We start from the raw sequence: 22,138 nt of genomic DNA on the forward strand, positions 1-22,138 counted from the left end.
GTCCCGGCGGCTACGACGGAGAGGAGGGAGGAGACAGAGGTCAGTGCACCTGATCGCAGCCTCCAAGTTTCCCTAGTCCGCTCCCCGGGAGTCCGCGGCTGCACAGAACTCCATGGTTTCCTGGGCCGCCCCACCCCACCCCAGCCCACCCCACCCCACCCCTGCGCTCAGCCTTTGCAAGATCAGCCGCTGCCGGCTCTACGGACGCCGCGGCTGAGGCTGCTGCGGGCGGTGAGGATGCTACTGCCACAGCTTGCCCCTCCACTGCTCGCGCGGCTGTCCGCGTGCCCACTGAAGCTGCTCCCCGCCGCCATGACAGCGCCGAGGGCGGCCGGGTGCAGCGTACGCGTGCGCGTGCGCGAGCGCGAGCAAGAGGGAGCGAGCGGCCGGGCGGGCGCGAAGGCGGAGGAGACTGCGCGGCAGCGTGGGGACGCGCGGGCGGCCCCGGCGGCCGGAGAGGGCGGGGGCGCGGGCTTGCTGGTAGGACAGCGTGTGAGGGCTGGCGTGCTACGCAGGTAGCACCAGGTGTATCCCCGGCCCGGCCAGAAAAGACCTTTCTTTTCAGAAGCCGACTCTTCTCCCGCCTCCCACTCCCCGACCTGAGAAGGTGCTTTGGCGAGTGCCGAGGGGGTGATTCTGACGCTCCTTCTGTTGTTAAGTTACCGTAGGGCCTCCTGGCGCGGAAGGAACCCGCCCCACGTTGCCAGGGTGTCTTCTTGGACTCGGAGAAGGACACCTGAGGGACCGCTACGAGCTAGAGAGGTGGCAGCCCCGGAGCCAGCGGGGCTGCTGTCCTTGTCTAGGGGAGCAGAGTCCCCACCCCTGACAGCTTTCAGCTGCCGCCCGCCCGCGCTCGGCGAAGACTCGGAAAGAGAGTTCCACTGGGATTCCCTGACAGCTGCCACCTTCCTTTCGGAGCGGGGTGTGGGGCGGGGAGACCGTGTGGACGAGGAACGGGGAAGATTCCTTGCAGCTGCCGCCCCACCAAACCTCTCCCACGTTCTAAGGAAGGGAGGACTCCTGAGACAGCTGCTCCAAGCAGCGTGGAGGCGGGGTGCATTTTGCCTGTAGATCTCGGAGGGGTGTATTTCCTCTCGGGATTTTCCAATGTGAAAGTTAGGCTCGCCTCATTCTCAGATTAGTTTAAGAGATCAGTTATATTAGGATTGAAACCAGCACAGATCATTATAATCTGTGTCGTGTTCCCCCCACCCCGGTTAACAGTATTCTTCCTGACACAGTGAAAAACAAACAAATATTATAGAGAAAAGTGGCTTTTCACCCTTATGGTACTCTTTGAAGCCGTAAGGCCTTAAAACATATAGAATGGTTAAAATACTCGCAAAAGTCAAGCAAAAGTGGGGTCAAAGTTAGGAATTACTGTGGGAGAGTCAGAAGAAAAATTATATTGGTTTTAGGGAGGAAATAGTTTTCTAGAGAAAGGGTTATTTGAGATGGGCTTGGAAAATGAACTGGATTTTAGCACATGGAAATTTGGGAGGAGGGGTGTGGCATGAGAAAAGACAAGAAGCACAGGAGCGTCTTCTTCAGAAAAGTTTTAAAAGCTTGCACCTTTTTAAAATACTAAAATGAATTCAGCTGTACCACATCTCATGGTTGCAAATGTTTAAGATTTGTTTTCTGTAAGTGGGTTTAATATTACAAAGATGAGGCAGACATTTTTCTCAAGATCTGAAATGGTGACTTGTGCATTGCCAGGGTAAGAGGCAGTATCAACGTCTTGCCATTCATGAAAATTTAAACACGTCAGGTTTATATTTTAAATCATTAAAGGAAGAAGTCAGGAATAAGGAAAAGTGGGTGTGCCAGGAGGAAAGAGACAACTTTCACTTCACTGTGAACACATCTGGAGGGAGGAAGGGAGGCATTAAACAATGAAAGGCCTTTCATAGCATTTTGCTGCTTCAGATTTGGGCAAGTAGTCTAACCTTGAGTATGTTAATATATCTGGCATATAAGTGCTAGTAGAGTATTTGTTAATAAATAAGTGTCCTCCATTGAGAAGAAGCAGATGATAGTGAAATGCCCTAAACACAGTGTGGTCACAGTTATTCAGTCTAAATGACCTAGGGCTAAGGTTTATGTCTGTTATGGATTTGCCATCTCACCATTAATGCTGTTCTACTGATGAAACAAAAGGAGATGTAGGACAATAATCCAACTGTTTTTTACAATTTTTCAGAATTATCCCACCTCCTGCTTTACTTTGCCCCTGGTTACAGTAAAACAGTTGCCAGAATCAGAGGTTCACTGCAGAAGGAAGCATAAGGAAACTTCACTTCTAGCCAAGTCACAGTTAAAATACAATAGCTGTGGATTATTGTTTAGGTGTAAAGAATACAGCCATGGAGTGCTTCAGGTAAGCTGTTCATCAGCTATTAAGCTCCTTCATGGCACAATACTTTGAACATTATAGGTACTCAATACATATTATTTGGATTGAGTTAAAACTCTAAAGTTACTTGCTTTAATTTTTCTGGCCTGAAAACCCTTGCTTGAGTCTATACAACTATTGCCAGTCAGAGGGAGGAAGATCCTGGTATAAAAGGCTACCGTAATATGGAAAGCTGGGAATTCCCTGACGGTCCAGTGGTTAGGACTCGGCGCTTTCACTGCCGGGGGCCCGGGTTCAATTCCTTGTTGTGGAACTAAGGTCCCACAAGCCATGCGGTGTGGGCAAAAATAAAAAATAAATTAATATGGAAAGCAGTTTTACCATTTGTTAAAATTTGTTTACATTTTAGTAGTAGTATGGAAGTTTTCTAGTCAAAAGACTTCATATGAACTAACAGCATATGATTTTATAGGACTGCCATACTTGTATCCCTGTATCATACACTCAACTGCTACACAAAAGAGAAGAAAAAAAGGAAAAGGGCAGTAGAGTGTTCCCGAATATGGCCGCCACCAGTGTCTGTGTCCCCAGGGTGAGCCGCGGCTGTCCCGTCCCCCGCCATCCAGGGTCTCCAAAACCAGCAGGGCACTAACCGACCTATGAGTGCTGAAGAGTTTACAGATGGATTCAAGCTTTCCGGATACCCTGACATCAGCTGTGTCACTTGGACCTTCCTCATGTCTAAGATCAACAGAAACACCAACTAAAACAATTACATGTATTGTATACATAGCATAAAGAAACATAAAAGCAAAATGTTCTAAGATGAAAGGGAAAACATCATCACAAGTCTTCATTAACAGAAAGAAAAAAATGTATTGGAATTCTGAGGTGGAAGTACACCTAAATTTGGATAATAAAGATGAAAAAAAAATTGTTTTAAAATGGAAAAGGAAGGAATGGGGGAAAAAATTACCTTTTATAAATCCAGACTTAAATTTTTCATCACCATCTAATTTATATCTCTCTCTGACATCACCACCTTGACAGAATTAAGGACTAAAGGTTTTCACAATTTTACTTGCCTTCAGCATACATTGACATCGTAATAGAGAGGAAAAGAAAAGAGTGGATTCAGAACAGGAAGCCTTGTGCATAACTCAAAGGAACTCAAGCAAAGAGAATGTAATTTTAAGGCGAAATCAAAACGATTATTGATCTGCAAGCCTTTACCTATATGCAAAGAAAAGAAAATTTTGATAACAAAGGTAGGATGGAATTTTTCTTTGTATCTACCAGAAAGTACACCCAGTCCACCCAATTGTAACTTATTGGCATTTTGCTAGGGTGTAGATTAAATGATAATTTAGGAAAAAGGTACCATCTACATGATTTGCTCTACACCTAGAGAATTGGGAGAATTCTTCAAATTCTTATTCAGCGTAGCTTATATCATAGGCTGGAAATTCATGGCCTTGGCTTGCAGCACCCTCCTCACAAGAAAGGCAAACATTGCTTTTACTATTCATTAAATCTTAACTAATGTTAAGTAAAACTTCGAATGTTAGTAATCTTTATTAATGACACTTTTATTGGGCATTAGACTCTGGGAACAATTGCAATTTAAGAGGAAAAGACATTGCCCACCCTTATAGTTGGAAACTCAAATGTTTAAGATTGAAAGTTCACACAATTGTTAAATATCTAGAAGTTCAAAATGATCCATATGAAGTTAATTACGTTTGGGGCATTTTTAAATATTTATTTATTTATTTTGGCTTCACTGGGTCTTAGTTGCGGCACATGGGATCTTTAGTTGCATCATGCAAACTCTTATTTGCAATATGCATGCAGGATCTAGTTTCCAGACCAGGGATCAAACCCAGGCCCCCTGCATTACATGGAGTCTTACTCACTGGACCACCAGGGAAGTCTTGTTTGGGGCATTTTAAAATTCTTTCCCTCGTGTATGTCACACAAGGGATAAAGACTTTGAAAAGGGCAACTCTACTTTCAGTAGGTATGCTAGCCAAGACATATGTTTTTTTTTTTTTTTTTTTTTTTTGCGGTATGCGGGCCTCTCACTGTTGTGGCCTCTCCCGTTGCGGAGCAGAGGCTCCGGACGCGCAGGCCCAGCGGCCATGGCTCACGGGCTCAGTTGCTCCGCGGCATGCGGGATCTTCCCGGACCGGGGCACGAACCCGTGTCTCCTGCATCGGCAGGCGGATTCTCAACCACTGCGCCACCAGGGAAGCCCAAGACATATGTTTTAAGACATAAAATATTAATGAAGTATTTAGCATAGTTGATGTGGACATATACTAGATTGGTCGATTTGTTTCTTTTGTTTTCCCACATCTATTTCGTTCTTACCTAGTATGTAAATACGTAGCCCATTTGCAGTGTTCTCTTACAATAGTTAGATAGTAATTGTCATGAGACTGCAATGAAATGTACTACCATCCCATCCCACCCTACCCCTTTGCAATCTATATAAGTGCATATCCCTAGAATGACTGTTGGCATTGTCAGCTCAACTCTGAATTGCTTGTCTAGGTGAGGTCTCTGAGAGGCCAGTGGTCTCTGAGAGGCCAGTGTCTCCCCTGAAAGTGGTAGGTTGCCATTTCAGTCACCAAGATTACAAGTGGTGGTTCAAATAGGAAATGAGACCACCAGGAGATTGACTTCAAGCAGACAGGAGAGGAAATTACTTTTTCCAGCCCTTATTCTCTGAGGTTTGAACTTTGAATTGCTTGCTAGTACTCCAGAAGGAGAAAGGTGACTTCTGTCATGCAGAAGCATGCTTAGAGTATTCCTTCTTGGAACCCAAGCCACATGAAGAAGCTGTGTGGAGAACAATCAAGGCCTTCAATCAACAGCCCCAGCTGAGTTCCCAGCCAACAAGCAGCACCAACTGCCCGCTACAAGAGCGAGCGATCATGGATATTCCAGCAGGGTTGAGCCTTTCAGAAGACTGCAGCCCTGCCACATGGTATAGAATTGCACTGTTGCGTCCAGTTAACCCACATAGAAATTGTAAGAGGTTATAAATACTTGTTGACTTAAGCCACTGGATTTTGGAATTGTTTGTTATACAACAACAGGTAGAAAACTAAAATATCAGGTATGGCACTTCCCTGGTGGTCCAGTGGTTAAGAATCTGCCTTCCAACGCAAGGGATGCGGGTTCGATCCCTGGTCCAGGAACTGAGATTCCCACGTGCCCAGGGCAACTAGGCCCATGTGCCACAACTGCAGAGCCCGTGTGCTCTGGATCCACAACTAGAGAGAAGCCCACTCGCCACAACAAAAGATCCTGCATGCAGCAATGAAGATCTCATGTGCCTAAATAAATACTTTAAAAATAAAATAAAATATCAGGTAAAACAGATTATTTAGCTTTGGATTACTCTCCCTAACCATATTACTTTTGTTGATCCAGAGTATAAACTTTAAAAAATATTCCAGCCTGGTCACAGATATGCTATAATTTAGAATCCCCATAATTGGGCCTGTATGTTAAAGAAGGTGGTAGCAGTGGTACATACCAGAGATGCACAAGGGAAAGGGGGATTTTGTGTATCACATTTTGGGTTATAAAGTTCACAAGAAATTTTCCAGGGAGATTTTCTGTTTGTTGCTAACTGAGAAGACTTACGTTTAATTTGATTAAAGAAAGCACACATTTCCTTACAGACACTCCAAATTATTTTCTCTGCTGAGAAATGTTACAGCCACCATGGGCAATCTACCTATACTTAAAATATAGGAATAAAATGTTCAATTCTACTAATAATCAAAGAAATGTAAATTAAAATAGTATTGAGATAACATGGTTTACCTCTCTCATTGCAAATATTTATAGTATTCAGTGTTGGCAAAGGAGAAATGTGCACTCATTAATATTTACTGCAAACATATAACATCACTAAGAAGCAGTTTAGCACTATACTGCTCTTCCACTCTTAAGAATGTATCCTAGGGGACTTCCCTGGTGGCGCAGTGGTTAAGAATCCACCTGCCAATGTAGGGGACATGGGTTCAAGCCCTGGTCTGGGAAGATCCCACATGCCACAGAGCAACCAAGCACTTGTGCCACAACTACTGAGCCCATGTGCCACAACTACTGAGCCTGCACTCTAGAGCACACAAACCATAACTACTGAGCCCACGTTCCGCAACTACTGAAGCCCATGCACCTAGAGCCCATGCTTCAAAACAAGAGAAGCCACTGCAATGAGTAGCCCCAGTCACCACAACTAGAGAAAGCCCACGTGCAGCAAGGAAGACCCAATGGAGCCAAAAATAAATAAATTTATGAGGAAAAAAAAGATGATGTGGTATATATATACAATAGAATATTACCCAGCCATAAAAAAAGAATGAAATATTGCAATTTGCAACAACATGGGTAACCAAGAGATTACCATACTGAGTAAAGTAAGTCAGACAGAGAAAGACAAATATTATATGATATCACTTATATGTGGAATCTAAAAAACAATACAAATGAACTTATTATGAAACAAAAATAGACTCAGACATAGAAAACAAACTTACGGTTACTGAAGGGGAAAGGTGGGGAAGGGAGGGATAAATTAGGGGTATTCGATTAACAGATACACACTATATAAAATAAACAACAAAGTCCTATAAAACACAGGGAAATATATTCAATATCTTGCAATAACCTATAGTGGAAAAAAGTATACACATATATATAACTGAATCACATTGCTATACACCTGAAACTAACACAATATTGTAAATCAACTATAATTCAATTTAAGAAAAAAAAGGAAAAAGAAAAGTCTCCAGTCTGGTCGGACATTTTAACCTTAGAGGACAATTTAATCCAATTGTCACTCTTAAATAATTAGATTTTTCTTCTGGATAGAGCTATAGAGCAGTAAAAAAAGGTTGCTCTGTTAATATATATATTGAAAAGCACATCCTACCACCCCCGTTTGGATCACACCCTCTTTACAGATAACTTTAAATATGAGAAACTAAGTGTGGGAAACTCTCATCCCATGAAGTTAAATAGTATTGTGATTGTTTTAAAAAATCATTATAGTTTTTATTATCCTGCATAAAGGGTGAAATGGAGTTGAACCTGTGCTTACACAATAGGCTGCAGAAGGGAAAATGAATAGATTATGCTCCATTCCTGGCTTTATTATGAATGAAAATTATGTTAGCATAACCAAGACCCCATGCCTAAGTTATAATTGTTACATGAAAATGATGAGTGTGGGACAGCAGGCAGTTAGTGGGAAGTTGACTAAAAATGAAGCTACAGAGGCAGAGGGGACCACAATAAACCAGGCTAAGGATTGGATTCTACCTTGAAGGCAACTTGCTGCATTCAGGGGATTTCAAACTATAAAGTGATAGGATTTCATTAGCCTCTTAAGAAAATCACTAGCAGCTACTCAACCCCAATACATATTTGGGTGGAATCATCCATTTTATAGTATTGGTGGAATGCAGTGTTTATATTTACAATAATTTGCATTTATAAAGGTGCACAATTGTGTGGAATAATGAGATGATTAACATATTCATTGTAACAGGGTGCTTAGTTTTAGGCCTTTTCCTCAAAATGTTGAGAAACTGAAAATAAAGTAAAAATGTCTTATCTCCCCATAGGTAGATATTGCACTATCTTTAGTAAGGGGCTCAGAAGTTTATAAATATTATTTAGCTGTCAATCATCAGGAAAATGCAAATCAAAACCACATTGAGCTATCACCTTCCACTTGTTAAAATGGTTATTGTCAAGAAGACAATAGATAACAAGTGTTGCAATGGTGTGGAGAAAAGGGAACCCTTATACACTGTTGGTGGGAATGTAAATTTGTTCAACCACTATGGAAAACATTATGGAGAGGTTCCTCAAAAAATTAAACATAGAACTACCATATGATCCAGCAATTCTACTTCTGAGTATGTATCCAAAGGGAATGAAAGCAGGATATCGAAAATATATTTGTATTCCCATATGGCAACATTACTCACAATGGCCAAGATATGAAAACAAACTACATGTCGATCAATGGATGAATGGATAAAGAAGATGTGGTATATATATATACAATGGTATACTACTCAGACAAGAGAAAGAAGGAAATCCTGCCATGTGTGATAATATGGATGGACCATAAGGGGAGTATGCTAAGTGAAATAAATCAATAAGAGAAAGACAAATAATAAGATATCACTTATATGTAGAATCTAAAAAAAAAGCAAAACTCATAAAAACAGAGTAGAATGGTGATTACCAGAGGCTGGGGGGTGGGAGAATTGGGGAGATGTTGTCTGAGGGTACAGACAACTAGTCGAAAAATAAGTCCTAGAGATCTAATGCACAGCATAGTGATTATAGTCAACAATGCTGTATTATGAACTTCAAAATTGCTAATAGACTAGATCTTAATTGTTCCCACCACAAAAGAGAAATAATAATTATGTGATGTGATAGAGGTGTTAGCTAACACTACGGTGGTAATCACATTGCAATATATAAATTATCAAATCAACATGTATGCCTTAAACTTACATGATGTTATATATCAATTATATCTTAGTTTTTAAAAAAACTTCCTGGAGAAGGGAACGCCTTGAGTCTAGAAGGACAAAGAATATAGTGTGACTTGAGAAAAGGAGAAAAAGGTGTTCAAACCAAGACAGCAAAGTGTGTCAAGACCTAAAGGTGAGAAACAGCATTGGTTCCAGGCCCTGTGGGACCATACAGGGGTGAGGTCCAGTGAATAGTTGCACCTGGAGTTGGAGATAGAAATGTGACATCTTCCACCAAGATGAAAAAGATCATCAGAAAGAGTGTGTAAAATGAAGAGGAAAACAATTACAGATTATGGGGCTTGTGGTAGACAACAGAATCTCCTATAAAAATGTTCACATCCTAATCCCCGGAACCATGTGAATATATTAATTCACATGGAAAAAGAACTTTACAGATGATTAAAGATCTTGAGATGAGAGGTTATCCTGCATTAAATAGGTCAGCCCAATGTAATAACAAGGGTCCCTATAAGTGAAGAAGAGAGGCAGAAGCATAGAGTCAGTGAGAGATTTGCAGATGCTACACTGATGGTTTTGAAGATAGAGGAGGAGGCCACAGGCCAAGGAATTCAGGCAACCACTAGAAGCTGGAAAAGGTAACAAAACAGATTTTCACCTGTAGTCCCCAGAAGGAATGCAACGCTGCCAATGCCTTGATTTTAGCCCAGTTGAAACCCATTTTGGAATTCTGACCTTAAAAAAGGAAAATATATTGCCACCTTTTTCACACATGCAGTTAGCCTCAAATATAGAAAGTGACATTTTGAAACCATAATTGCCTAATTCTGTGGGTCCTAACATTGGCCATTCTCTAGAATCACCTGGACCCTTTTATAAATCCCAATTCCCAGACCAATTAAATCAGAACCTTGAGTAGGACCCAAGCATCAATATTTCTTACAGCTTCCCAAGTAATTACAATGTAGGGCCTAGGTTTACAACCACTGAACTAATATTTATTTGATTTCAATACTCCTTTAATGACATATATATATGTTTAATGTTAATTAAAAATAACGTATAAAAATTTTAGTGTCACTCAGATTATTGGAAGCAACCTAAAATGTCCCTAAATTTGGACAATCTGCACTATGTATTTCTATTCCAAAAGCAACAGTCTTCTAACTCAGAAGGGAAAACAATCCAGAGTTCTGTGTAAAAAGAAAATAACAGACAGTTGCTAGATTTCATGTTAAAGGCAAGACAGAAGTAGGGTCAACTTCAAAAGAGTTTATTTCTAAAGCAAAATGTAGTAAGAAATTCGCATTTAGGAAAATGTATTCAATACTTTAATTTCCAGGATCTAAATGAGATCACTGAAAGCTCTGTGGTCAACAGTTATGGAAGAAAGAACTGAGAAAAATTATTTTATGTTGTAAAGTAAAATTAGAAAGTCTTTATTTCTCTGCTAACTCCCATTTCTTTTAACGGAAAGTTGTTAGTTTAACGTTTATGTCTTTAAGCTTTAGAAAAACAAAATGTATTTTATTTATGTCATTTTAACCAGTTGAGAAAAATCTCATACAGAAAGTAACACAAAGCAGTACTGAGCTAGTTCTAGTTCCATGAGTCATAGTCGTAGAAGCTTAAATGGCAAAAAAAAAAAAACTATTGAATTGAAGTCCTGGAAAAATGAGGTAAGACGAACTTAAGCGGAAACAAGTATGGTAAGCCACCCCCAGATTATAATACACATTTATGTCAGCCTTCTGTTTTCTTCTTTACAGATGGATGAGAATTAAGAATAAAATATAAATTTCCTTTTTTTTTTAAACATCTTTATTGGAGTATAATTGCTTTACAATGGTGTGTTAGTTTCTGCAATTTTCCTTTTTTTTAATTCTCCCTCTACAGTTATTAACCAAGGTGGTGGACTATAAAGTGAACAGAACAACTGAGCAAATAAATTTTGTTGTTTTTTTCCTTAGATTCTAAAATATTTGACTGCTAAGAAATCAAAGTGAATTCACTTTTTTGGGGGGGGGTACTATTAAATTAATTCTGAATTATGATAATTCAGTCAAACTAGGTAAATTTTACCTTTTCACTAGGAAGAATGAAAGAAGACCAGAGCCACATCTTCTGAGTTTTCAGTTCCAAATCCAGATATTATTAGTACGACTGGCTGTCTGTGAAGAATGTATTGTGGCCAAGAGTAAAAGCAGAGACCACTTAGGATGACACTTAAATAGCCCACGCAAGATGGAGGCAGAAAGGGGAAAGGAAAGGATTCAAGCTATATTTTGAAAATAGAACCAACAGGATTTGCTGATGTATTGGATGTATGTGGGCAAAGATGAGGAAAAGGGAGAAATGAAAGATGGCGTCTACTTTTTGACTTGAGCAGTTGGTGGATATGCTATTGATGAGGTGCGGGGTGGCTGGAATTGGGCTGAAGGAAGAGATGGCAGCGAAATCAAGGATTTGCTTCACCCGCTTGTTACTGGCCTCGGTCCTGAAGGCATTTTAATTTTTTTTTTTTTTTCCTCTGAGTAAATGGTGAAGAGGAGACCCAAGGTCAAGCCTGGGACTCTTTGAAATGTAAAGGAACGTGAGGAGAAGAGAAGAAACTAGCAAAGGAGATTGAGAAAGGGAAGGCCAATAGGAGTGGGGAGTCATGGAAGCCAAGAGAGGAAAGCGATTCAAGAAGGAGGAAGATGATCAGGGTATGATTGTGCTTACTCATGACCCTGGTTAATATGATATCGGCTAATGGAAAATTATGAGACATATCTGCACTGGTGGCTGCACCTGTGAAAGAACGTGCATTTGTGTCACAGCTACATTCATATATTCAGTTCTCGCCGCCCTTGCTCCCCACCAAATTTCATTACCTGTCACAAAACTGATGATTGATTGATTATTCCTCTTCCTATATTTCTCTCTTCTACTTTAAATAACATTGAAGGGTCTTACATACTTAAAAAAGTAATGCATGTTAATTGAAAAAAGTTTGGAAAATGTAGAAAATTTCAAAAATGAAGAAAAAAAACTACACCCATAATTACAACACCCACACATCTCTGACACTTGGTGTATATATGTAGTCCCATAAATAAATGGTTATTAAAAACTTGAGATCAGGTGAAACATGCTGCTTGTAGTCTGCTTTCTTTCACTTAGAAATATATCATTAACATTTTCTTTGTCGCTAGTCTTTTTTTTTTTTTTTTTTTTTTTTTTTTTTTTTTTTTGGTATGCGGGCCTCTCACTGCTGTGGCCTCTCCCGTTGCGGAGCACAGGCTCCAGACGCGCAGGCCCAGCGGCCATGGCTCACGGGCTCAGCCGCTCCGCGGCATGTGGGATCCTCCCGGACCAGGGCACGAACCCGCGTCTCCTGCATCGGCAGGCGGATTCTCAACCACTGCCCCACCAGGGAAGCCCAGTCGCTAGTCTTTTAAATGTGACCTTAAAAATAACTGTGTATTATTACATTATTAACTAGACCATAATTTAACCAACCTTCTATTGTTTAAATTCAAGTTGTTTCCAGTGTTTTGCTATTACAAAAGTAGTAAAACTGTGCACGAATTAAGAGCATAGGCTTTGACACTGAACACATCTGGCTTAAAGTCTACTTCCATGGCTTATTGGCTGTGTGCTCTTGAGAAATTATTGAACAAATTATTGAAGTTTCAGTTTCCTGATCTATAAAAGGACTATAATAATAGTACCTATTGTAAGGATTACAGATAAAGTACTTAGCATGGTACCCTAAATGTAATTACTGCTCAATAAATGTAAGCCATTACAACAATAATTAAAGCATATTTTGTTAAATGACTGTATTTTTAATTTTTTGAAAAAAAAATTTTTAACACTTTTCTAATCAATATAGCTATTTACTGTTCTGTTTACCAGCTAGTCTGATTGCCATTTGGGCCCTGCGTATAACCTTTGATTCAGTCTCAAATTTCATTAGTTTCTTGGACCCAAAGAGGTAACTCTTATTTTTCTTTCTTTCTTTTTTTATTGAGTGTTGTCTGAAGGTCACTGACAGCGGTGACTAAATTAGTCATGCTGCGAATTCACCTCCAAAATTTAGTTAGCAAATCAACAAAGAGGTAGCTCTTGACAATAGCTTTTTCTTTGCTCATCAGACCATTAAGAATCCGTATATCCAAACTATTTCATTGATTTTGTTCTGAAAATTCCAAATCACAAACAGTGTTAATCTGTTAAAACATGTCCAAAAGAATCTAGGACTAAACACGACAAACAAACGGGTACAAACTACTGCTCTGCCCACCGCATAGTTCGTCTCCACCACTTTTTTGTAGGGAGTGAAAGAAGAGAAGGCTGAGCAAAGTTCACCAGCACTGAGGAGGAATGGAGTTCCTGAATTCTGTCCTGCCTAGAACAAGAGCCCCTTCATCCTACACTCGCCTCTGGCATATCCCCAGCTGCTCACAGACTACAAACTGCACCAGGTTTCTAACCTTAACAGATCCTTTTGCTCTTTTGTCAAGAAAGGATTATTCTGACTTCCTTTGTAGTAAGCTGAGTTCTCACTCACCTCTTGGTTACTTTTTTTTTTTTAATCACTGAAAATTCTTCAGGGTTCCTACATGTGAACTATTTGAATCAAAACTTTTGGATAGTTTTTTTTTTTTTTTTTTTGGACAAAAGGAGGAGCAGCCAGACACCCTTCCTACTCCACCTCCACTCCCTTGGAAAAAAACTGTTTTGTGGATTGTGGGTTGTCTACTGTGATCTCTTCCTGCTGGGTGCCTAGTGTGCCAACTAGAAAAAGTACAGGTACTATGTTTACACAGCTTTCATTTCTATTTACAAAATCTCTCTGTGGAGTTGCGAAGTTGGTTTTTGTTTTCTTTCTTTTCCTTTTTTTCATGGCTGAACCTGTCGATCCAACTGTAACCATCAGCCAGTGAACACTAAGGTCTGAAGCCAGTTTCTGATGGGGGAAGTGGGAGGGGTACCCATCAAACTGGTTTGACTGCCTGAAGATAGCTGGTTACCCCAGTTTTAGCAAAAAATGGAACATACCAAATAACCTCAGCCTTTGGATTTCCCAATGTGGAAATTGAATTTGAGGGCTGTGAACAACTACTAATACACTTTTTTTTTTTTTTTACTATTTTAGGACTGCCATGTAGACAGAGCTCTAGAGAGCTGCATTGTTCTTACCAACAGCACAGACTCTATTATACCCTCTTGGATTGAAAGAGTTAGGTCCCCAAGTACCTAACCAATTGCTGAGCCACTCTGACAAAGAAGAAAATGAGTCTCGTGGGTGGGGCCCCTGAATCCATTCAGTTTAAGTGCTGACATTTAGCTTCCCGATTTAGTAGAAATCAAAAGAAGGAGTATCCTTGAATAAATATTGTCACTCTAGTACCCTAAAGAATTCATTTCACATAATGAGGAAAAGAGTTTAATTCTATTTGGGGCCCATTTTGTATATTATTTAATTCCTCCGAGTCTCATGTTCTTTTTCTGTTAAACAGGACTAATAATAACTATAAATAGGATTATTCCAAAGATCAAGTGAGGAAAGGATTATCACTAGATACAGTAATCACTTTTAAAAGAAAGTTTTAACATTTATAACATAATAAACAAATAATTGAAAAACCAATTTTTCTTTGAGAATCACACAAACTTTATAACTTAGTTTCTTTCTTAACCAATGGAGCATGGGGCAATAAACACCCTCATCCTTGGGAAGATATGAACAATTCTTATCTTCAAGGTCACTTTTAATTGCCCCTTCCTTTCACATCCACAGAATGCTGCTTATGCTTCTTATCAACCCTCACCTTTTTCTGTCTGAGTTTTTTTGTTTTGTTTTGCGGTACATGGGCCTCTCACTGTTGTGGCCTCTCCCATTGCGGAGCACAGGCTCCGGACGCGCAGGCTCAGCGGCCATGGCTCACGGGCCCAGCCGCTCCGCGGCATGTGGGATCTTCCAGGACCAGGGCACGAACCCGTGTCCCCTGCATCTGCAGGTGGACTCTCAACCACTGCGCCACCAGGGAAGCCCTCTGTCTGAGTTTTAATTACTAGTTTACCAATCTCCTCCACAAGATTGAACATTCTTTGAGTCTTTTCCCTCTTACAACATCTGGCATGGTGTCTTGGATGTAGTACATTTTCCATAAAAGTCTGTGTTGAAATGAAAGAAGTTGAACATAGAACCTGTTGTAGGACCTGTTTCCCATTGACAGTCATATCCTGATTGGAGCCCTTTTTGCTCTCTGTCAATGGAAAATGGACCAGAGGAGGGAGTACAGCTATCATCAGAATGAGTTGGAGAGGGAAAGGGTTTCAAGAAAGAAGGAAGATCATGGACTTCCCTGGTGGCGCAGTGGTTAAGAATCCACCTGCCAATGCAGGGGACACAGGTTTGAGCCCTGGTCTGGGAAGATCCCACATGCTGCAGAGCAACTAAGCCTGTGCGCCACAACTACTGAGCCTGTACTCTAGAGCCTGCGAGCCACAACTGCTGAAGCCCACATGTCTAGAGCCCATGCTCCGCAACAGGAAAAGCCACCGCAATGAGAAGCCTGCACACCGTAAAGGAGAGTAGCCCCTGCTCGCCGCAAGTAAAGAAAGCCCACGCACAGCAACAAAGACCCAATACAGCTGAAAATGACAGAAAGAAAGGAAGGAAGAAAGAAAGAAAGGAAATTAAATTGTTAAATGCAGATAGGTAGGGAAGGATGAGGGCTGATCAAAGTCCATTGGTTTTCCTGGTGGTTAGGGGTGACCTTTAATAGAACTAGAACTGCCTCAGTTAAATGATAAGGAAAATTCAGATTACTGTAGGCTTGAAAGTGAGTGGGTGGTGATAAATGCTGGAAGACAGTATAGACCCTATTTCTGCCTAAGGGTTGAGCTCCAGTCCAGCATGCCACATCTTTGACCTCCACAAGTCTACTCTCCAGCAAAGCCAGCTGTATCACAGCTTCCTCTTTACACATAGTGATTTCCTATCTGCAGAGTTTTGTTCTAGGTCTTCCCATATGACCTGAGTGACCAGTGTCAAGTACTCTGAAACTCAGAGATCTTTCCTCAATTGCTCTAACTTAATATGTTCTGTTTTACTCTGAAGTCAGTAACATGTAAGCTTTCTGATAGTGTTTAACACGTTCGGCCTAGTATTAGAGTTAGGTAAATGTATCCCTTATTAGCCTGTAAGGGATAAATAGACTTTAACTAAAACTTCTTTTCATATTAAGATACTACCTATCCATATTAGATACCACCTAATGGGTGTATATAACTGTGTAGATCCAGACAAGGAAGTTTAAGTCAGAAAAATAAAATCAAGAGATTTTAGAGTTTCAATTTAATCCAACAAGCATGTACTGAATATCTTTTGTGTGCAAAACACTGTGCCCTCAAGGAGTTTAAGATCTAATGCATTAGTTAGCAAACTTTTTGTAATAAATAGTCAGCAAATATCTTAGACTTTGCAGACCCTATGGTCTCTGTCTCAACTACTCAACTCTGCCCCTGTAGTGAGAAAGCAACTATAGATACTACCTAAACCAATGAGAGTGGCTATGTTCCAATAAAACTTTATTTGATTTCATATAATTTTCATATGTCATGATACATTATACTTCTTTTGATTTTTTAAAATGATCTAAAGAGGTAAAAATCATTTTTTGCTTGTGGGCCATACAAAAACAGGTGGCAAACAAGATTTGGCCTGTGGGCCATGGTTTCCTGACCCCTGATCTAAAGAATAAAGAGAGCCAAAACAAACAAACAAACAAAAAATCCCTGTTCCATGAAATTTATACCCTAACAAATAAGTAATATACAACCATTTACAGACTGTAAGTAAATTCAGTGAAGAAAATAGAGTGACATGACAAAGAGTAGTTGGGTAGATGGGAGGGCTATTTTTGGAGACTGTGTTCAGAAGAAACTTCTCTTCAGAGGTATCATTTCAGTTGAGACCCTCAAGATGAGCCAGCAGTGTTAAATGCCAGTAGAAAAAGGATTCCAGGCTTCCAGTTAAGGAAAAATCAATTGCAAAGGCAAATGTGTCAAGAAATAAATTGGAGAGGTGCAGGCAAGAGCCACATTACACAAAGCTATACGCCATAGTTAAGGGTTTGGATTTTATTTTAAAATCCAGTGAGAGATGTCTGCACAACTTTATGAGTTGTACACTTTAAAAAGTGAATTTTATGATATGTGAATTATCTCCCAATAAAAAATTATTTAATTAAAATAAAAATAAATTTAAAAATAAAAAAATAAAAATAAGTTGCATGAGAATCCAGTGAAGGTTTTAAGTAGGAACATGACATGACCTAATTTAGCTTTAAATAGTTCCCTCTGTATGACCACGTAGGCCCAGCGGCCATAGCTTATGGGCTCAGCCACTCTGCGGCACGCGGGATCTTCCCGGACCGGGACACGAACCCACGTCCCCTGCATCGGCAGGCGGACTCTCAACCACTGCGCCACCAGGGAAGCCCCTGCAGCTTTCTTAAGTCACATATCCTTACTGCCTTGCATTAAGGTTCCAAATGGGTCTGATCTCCCTAGTAATCTATAAATACTGGAGTCATGGGATCAGGGTCCAAATTATATTCTTCAGATTGTCAAGCCCAGCGCCTGACTCATGTTTTATGTTTAGAAAATATTTGCTAAATGCAATGATTAATAAAGGAAAAGCCAAATCTCAATGATAAACATATTCTTTATGTTTTACATAATTTACACTTTTGGAATCAAGAAATCAGTGCCCAAATATATATTCAATATGGTTTATAATCAATTTCAAATATCGTTGATAAAAACACTCCAAGACAGTTCCATCCAGTCATGGGATTGTTTATAATATCTGATTTTATTGTTGTATATTTTTCAAGTTTCCTACAAATGAACTTGTAATACTTTTATAATCAGAACAAGTGGCTCTTTTAAGCCCTTGAAATGTTCATCTCTTCTAAACTATACATAAAAGTGAATTAAAAAAACATTAAGATCATTAATTTAAAAAAACAGGGGCTTCCCTGGTGGCGCAGTGGTTGAGAATCCGCCTGCTGATGCAGGGGACACGGGTTCTTGCCCCGGTCCGGGAAGATCCCACGTGCCGCGGAGCGGCTGGGCCCATGAGCCATGGCCGCTGAGCCTGCGCGTCCGGAGCCTGTGCTCCGCAACGGGAGAGGCCACAACAGTGAGAGGCCCGCGTACCACAAAAACAAAAAACAATTACACGTAATCTAAGAATGATTCTTGCCCCAATCTCTGCAGGACTCTTCCTCACTCAGCTGAGGCCACTCACTCATTTGTTTATTTATCAATAAAATAGTATAGTCACACAACTCCAGAGGGACCCATTCACATAGAGTGCAGTGAAAAGAACATTGTGAGTTGTTAACACTTAGGCACTAAGCAGGTACTCGGGCAAGCAGTTTGTAAGCTCTGGAGGTAAAAGAATAAACAAGGCAGTTCTCACATTGTGTTGTAATTAGAAGTGTAGTTATCTGTCTCCCCCCAGTGCATGTAAACCCTGGAGGCCAGGAATCATGCAGACTTTGGTAAATAAGATTTCTGAAGGAGGTGATCACTAAGGAGTTTACCAAGCAGAGAAGGGATGGAGTCAAGGAAGAGGATTGCCATCAGAAAAAAACAAATAGTAAGTGGGAAGGCAAGAGAGGATTGTGTTTAAGTTCTGTTTGGCTGGGAGAGAGAGGAGGAGTTAGGGAGCAGAGAGAAACCAGTCCTGGTGGGATTTATGAGTCACGAGAAAGAATTTTAGACTTAATCCTAAAGGCCAGGAGAACAAATGAAGAGTTTTAAGGAAAGGAATGGCTTTATCACATTTGTGCATACCCAAACCAGACACTGGATTAGAGGCAGGATCTGACTGAAGGCAGGGAAACTTGTTTAGAAGATATAGCCTAAAACCAGGGGTTCATTACCTGGGGTCTACAGTAAGTTGAAGTTGGATAGGAAAAAAAAAAAAACATCTTTATTTTTACTGATCATTCATTGAAATTTAGGAATTCCTCCAGTTATAAGTGTGGGCAATAAACCACAGTACTATTAAATGTGTGACTTTGCAACCAACAGAAATCAGTTATTTTCACAATACATTCCAGTTATTGCAGATATCACAGACGTTATTTATCCTCATTGCTACTGTGAAATTATAGTAGTTATTACACCCACTGGTAGAACTTAATATTAATGGATTAATAAAAAAATATAAATGTTGTACTTGTATTTTAGGTATTCTGATAACTTCACTGTAAGTTAACAGTTTCCTACTTTATACATTTTAAAATATTACTCTTGGGACTTCCCTGGTGGCATGGTGGTTAAGAATCCTCCTGCCAATGCAGAGAACATGGGTTCAAGCCCTGGTTCGGGAAGATCTCACATGCCGCGGAGCAACTAAGCCCGTGAGCCACAACTACTGAGCCTGCGTGCCACAACTACTGAAGCCCGCGTGCCAGAAGCCACTACAATGAGAAGCCCACGCACCACAAAGAAGAGTGGCCCCTGCTCTCCACAACTAGAGAAAGCCTGCACATAGCAACGAAGACCCAAAGCAGCCAAAAATAAATAAATATTTTTTAAAATAAAAATATTAATCTTGAGAAGTGTTCATTGGCTTTACCAGATGGACAAAGTGAGCTGTGGCACAAAAAACGGTTTCAAATCCCTGCTCAGGCTCTAGTTCTACTGAAATACCTGTGACTCTAAAGCACCAGCCTCCTCTCCCTGACCTTGACCTACTTGCCCAATCTCTTCTGCTTTAAAAGCTTGTTCTTTTCTCCACCCTCAGACTAACTCCCTTCAGGCCTCACCTCAGGATTCCCTACACCTACCCTACCTCCCCACTCAGGTGCCCTTTCTATATAGCCTCATGACAGCCTGTTTTTACCCCAAACATATCCCTTACCACATGGACCCAGCATCCCACAATTTAACACTTAAGTTTTTAAATATCACAAGTGGCCATGAATCTCCAGGACAAGTAGTAATTTGTCAGTGTGCTGAGGCATGAAATAGGATTGCCACAGCTGAGAAGGAGTCGCTGAGCCAGTCAGGAGCCTTACCACCCAGGGTCCACATTGCTACATGATGCTATTTAATGTGCACAACAAAGCTCTAAGTGAAGTCATATTATTCTCATTTTATAGATAAAGAGTTTGATGAAATCACAGATTAGAGTAAAATTAGAGGATCTGGAGATTTTCAAAGGTCTGTAGTCCATTTTAGACTATTTTTACTGACTCGACATAAGGAGGTGAGCTCCCTGAAGGCAAGAAATTTGTCTTTAATCTTGGCACCCCCAGGGCACATACTGGGCCTAACAATAGTAGGTGCTCAATAAATGGCTTCCTGATTAATGAATTTCCTAAGAATTCTGCCTTCCTTCACAAAAAGGGTCACGGCCTCCACCTCCATCCTGCTGAATTCCCAGCTTCTAGAAAAAGTACCTGTCTCATAAAAATTAAAAGTATTTATTAATTGACTGTCTAATTTGTGTATGACACCTGACATACATTTTATTTTATTGAGGGTTTTCTATAAATGTCTTTGAACATCAAAATAAGGTACAAAAATATAAATAAGACCAATTTTATAGATAATTAGTAATGCTTTTAAGTTTTCAACTTTCCTGTTCTTTGGAATAACTTGAACATCAGTCTCCTGGATTATTACAGGAAGCTTTTACTTATAAAATACTAGGAGGGAAATTTTGTTTTGTTTTGGCTCTTGGTCATCAGTACACATGCGACTGGTACACACAAGTGTACTTTTGTGTTGTTACTGCTGTTGTTGTGAAATCAAGGTACCACTTTATTAAATGAGTCAATTCACACAATATGAGCATCAATATAATTACAATTGTAAACAAATTTTTTACAACAAAGATAGACCGATTTTCAGATTTCCAAATCAGAATCAACTGTCCATTTACACAGAATTGTCTTTGCATGAAGCCCAAAAGGGAACAGCATAAAAATGAGTGTTTCTGTAGCCCCGTTATCTCTGCTGATTAGTGGTTTGTTAGAAAAGAGCTACAGGTTTGTTACCTAAGGTCTGAGACAGTAAAAGAGTCAAAGGTGTTGTGAATTCACTGTAAACCGCTTCACGCCTGAACATCAGCTAATTCTGGAGGAAGTGGAGTCTTAGGATACTTATTCTCAAAGTGCTGCTTGAAGGTCTTAGGGTCTGGCATTTGTGTCCTACAGACAGTGCCCGTATATACTAAGGCACCTTTGGCAGCAGCCTTTTGGTCATGTCCTTGCTTCTTTTGTCCAACTTGCTTTTTGGCATTTTTCTGCTGAGACTGAGTCTTCTGAGGTCAAGAGCCACATCTTCCTGCCTTGGCCTCCTCCCCGCCCTCACCTGCTCACGTGCCTGTGCCTCTGTACCAAGTATACTTTTATATAATCATATTTTTCCTTAGGTTCAGAGTAAAAATATCAGTAATCATATTTAATTTCTTAGTTTTTTCAGACATACTTCATCTTACAGAAACGACAAAAATTCAGGCAGAAATAAATATAATCAGGGGAAACGCTTAATGAAATCCTTTATTATATTAAACTGCAGCATTTACTGAGGCTTAAGATTTGTTCTTGAGAGGGATGAAATTTTATGGTAGTATCAGGTCAAAGAAAAAAAGGTACACGTTCTTCAATGTGGAGAATGTGTTAAGCATAAAAATTGTCCTATCTCACAATGCTTCCTTCCTGAGGGATCCAGAAATAGACACATAAAAACCAAATGTGAAATGTACAAATTTCTACTTAGCTCCTTGCCCTTTCCCTTCATTAGCTTCAGTTGAGCTGAGCTTGCTCGGTCACTAATAACTATGTGCCCCATGTATATGTAGAAGCCACCTTGCAGAGGCATTTGTTTTTACCTCTAAGTGTAGAGTTTCAGTAAGCATTTCAGTTAGCTGTTTCTTACATACCACAAAAACCCCAGTTTGTAAAATTAATCACTTTCACTTTTTAAACTAATGAATTTTCATGTGGTGAGGGATGACAAATGGGAACATTTTACTGAATCCTAATATACCCTGCACCTATGTATAAATGGTATGACCAAAATCATCTCCCGTCAGTGCTCTACCACACCTAAAAAGTCAACAGTGGGATTAGTCATTAAAGGTTTTCTTAGGATGCAAACATTTTAACTGTAAGTCCCTGTGTTAATTTGCTCTATGAATTACTACTCATTACTA

The sequence above is a fragment of the Kogia breviceps genome, chromosome 6 (assembly GCF_026419965.1).
Source record: "Kogia breviceps isolate mKogBre1 chromosome 6, mKogBre1 haplotype 1, whole genome shotgun sequence".
NCBI classification, from domain to species: Eukaryota; Metazoa; Chordata; class Mammalia; order Artiodactyla; family Physeteridae; genus Kogia; species Kogia breviceps.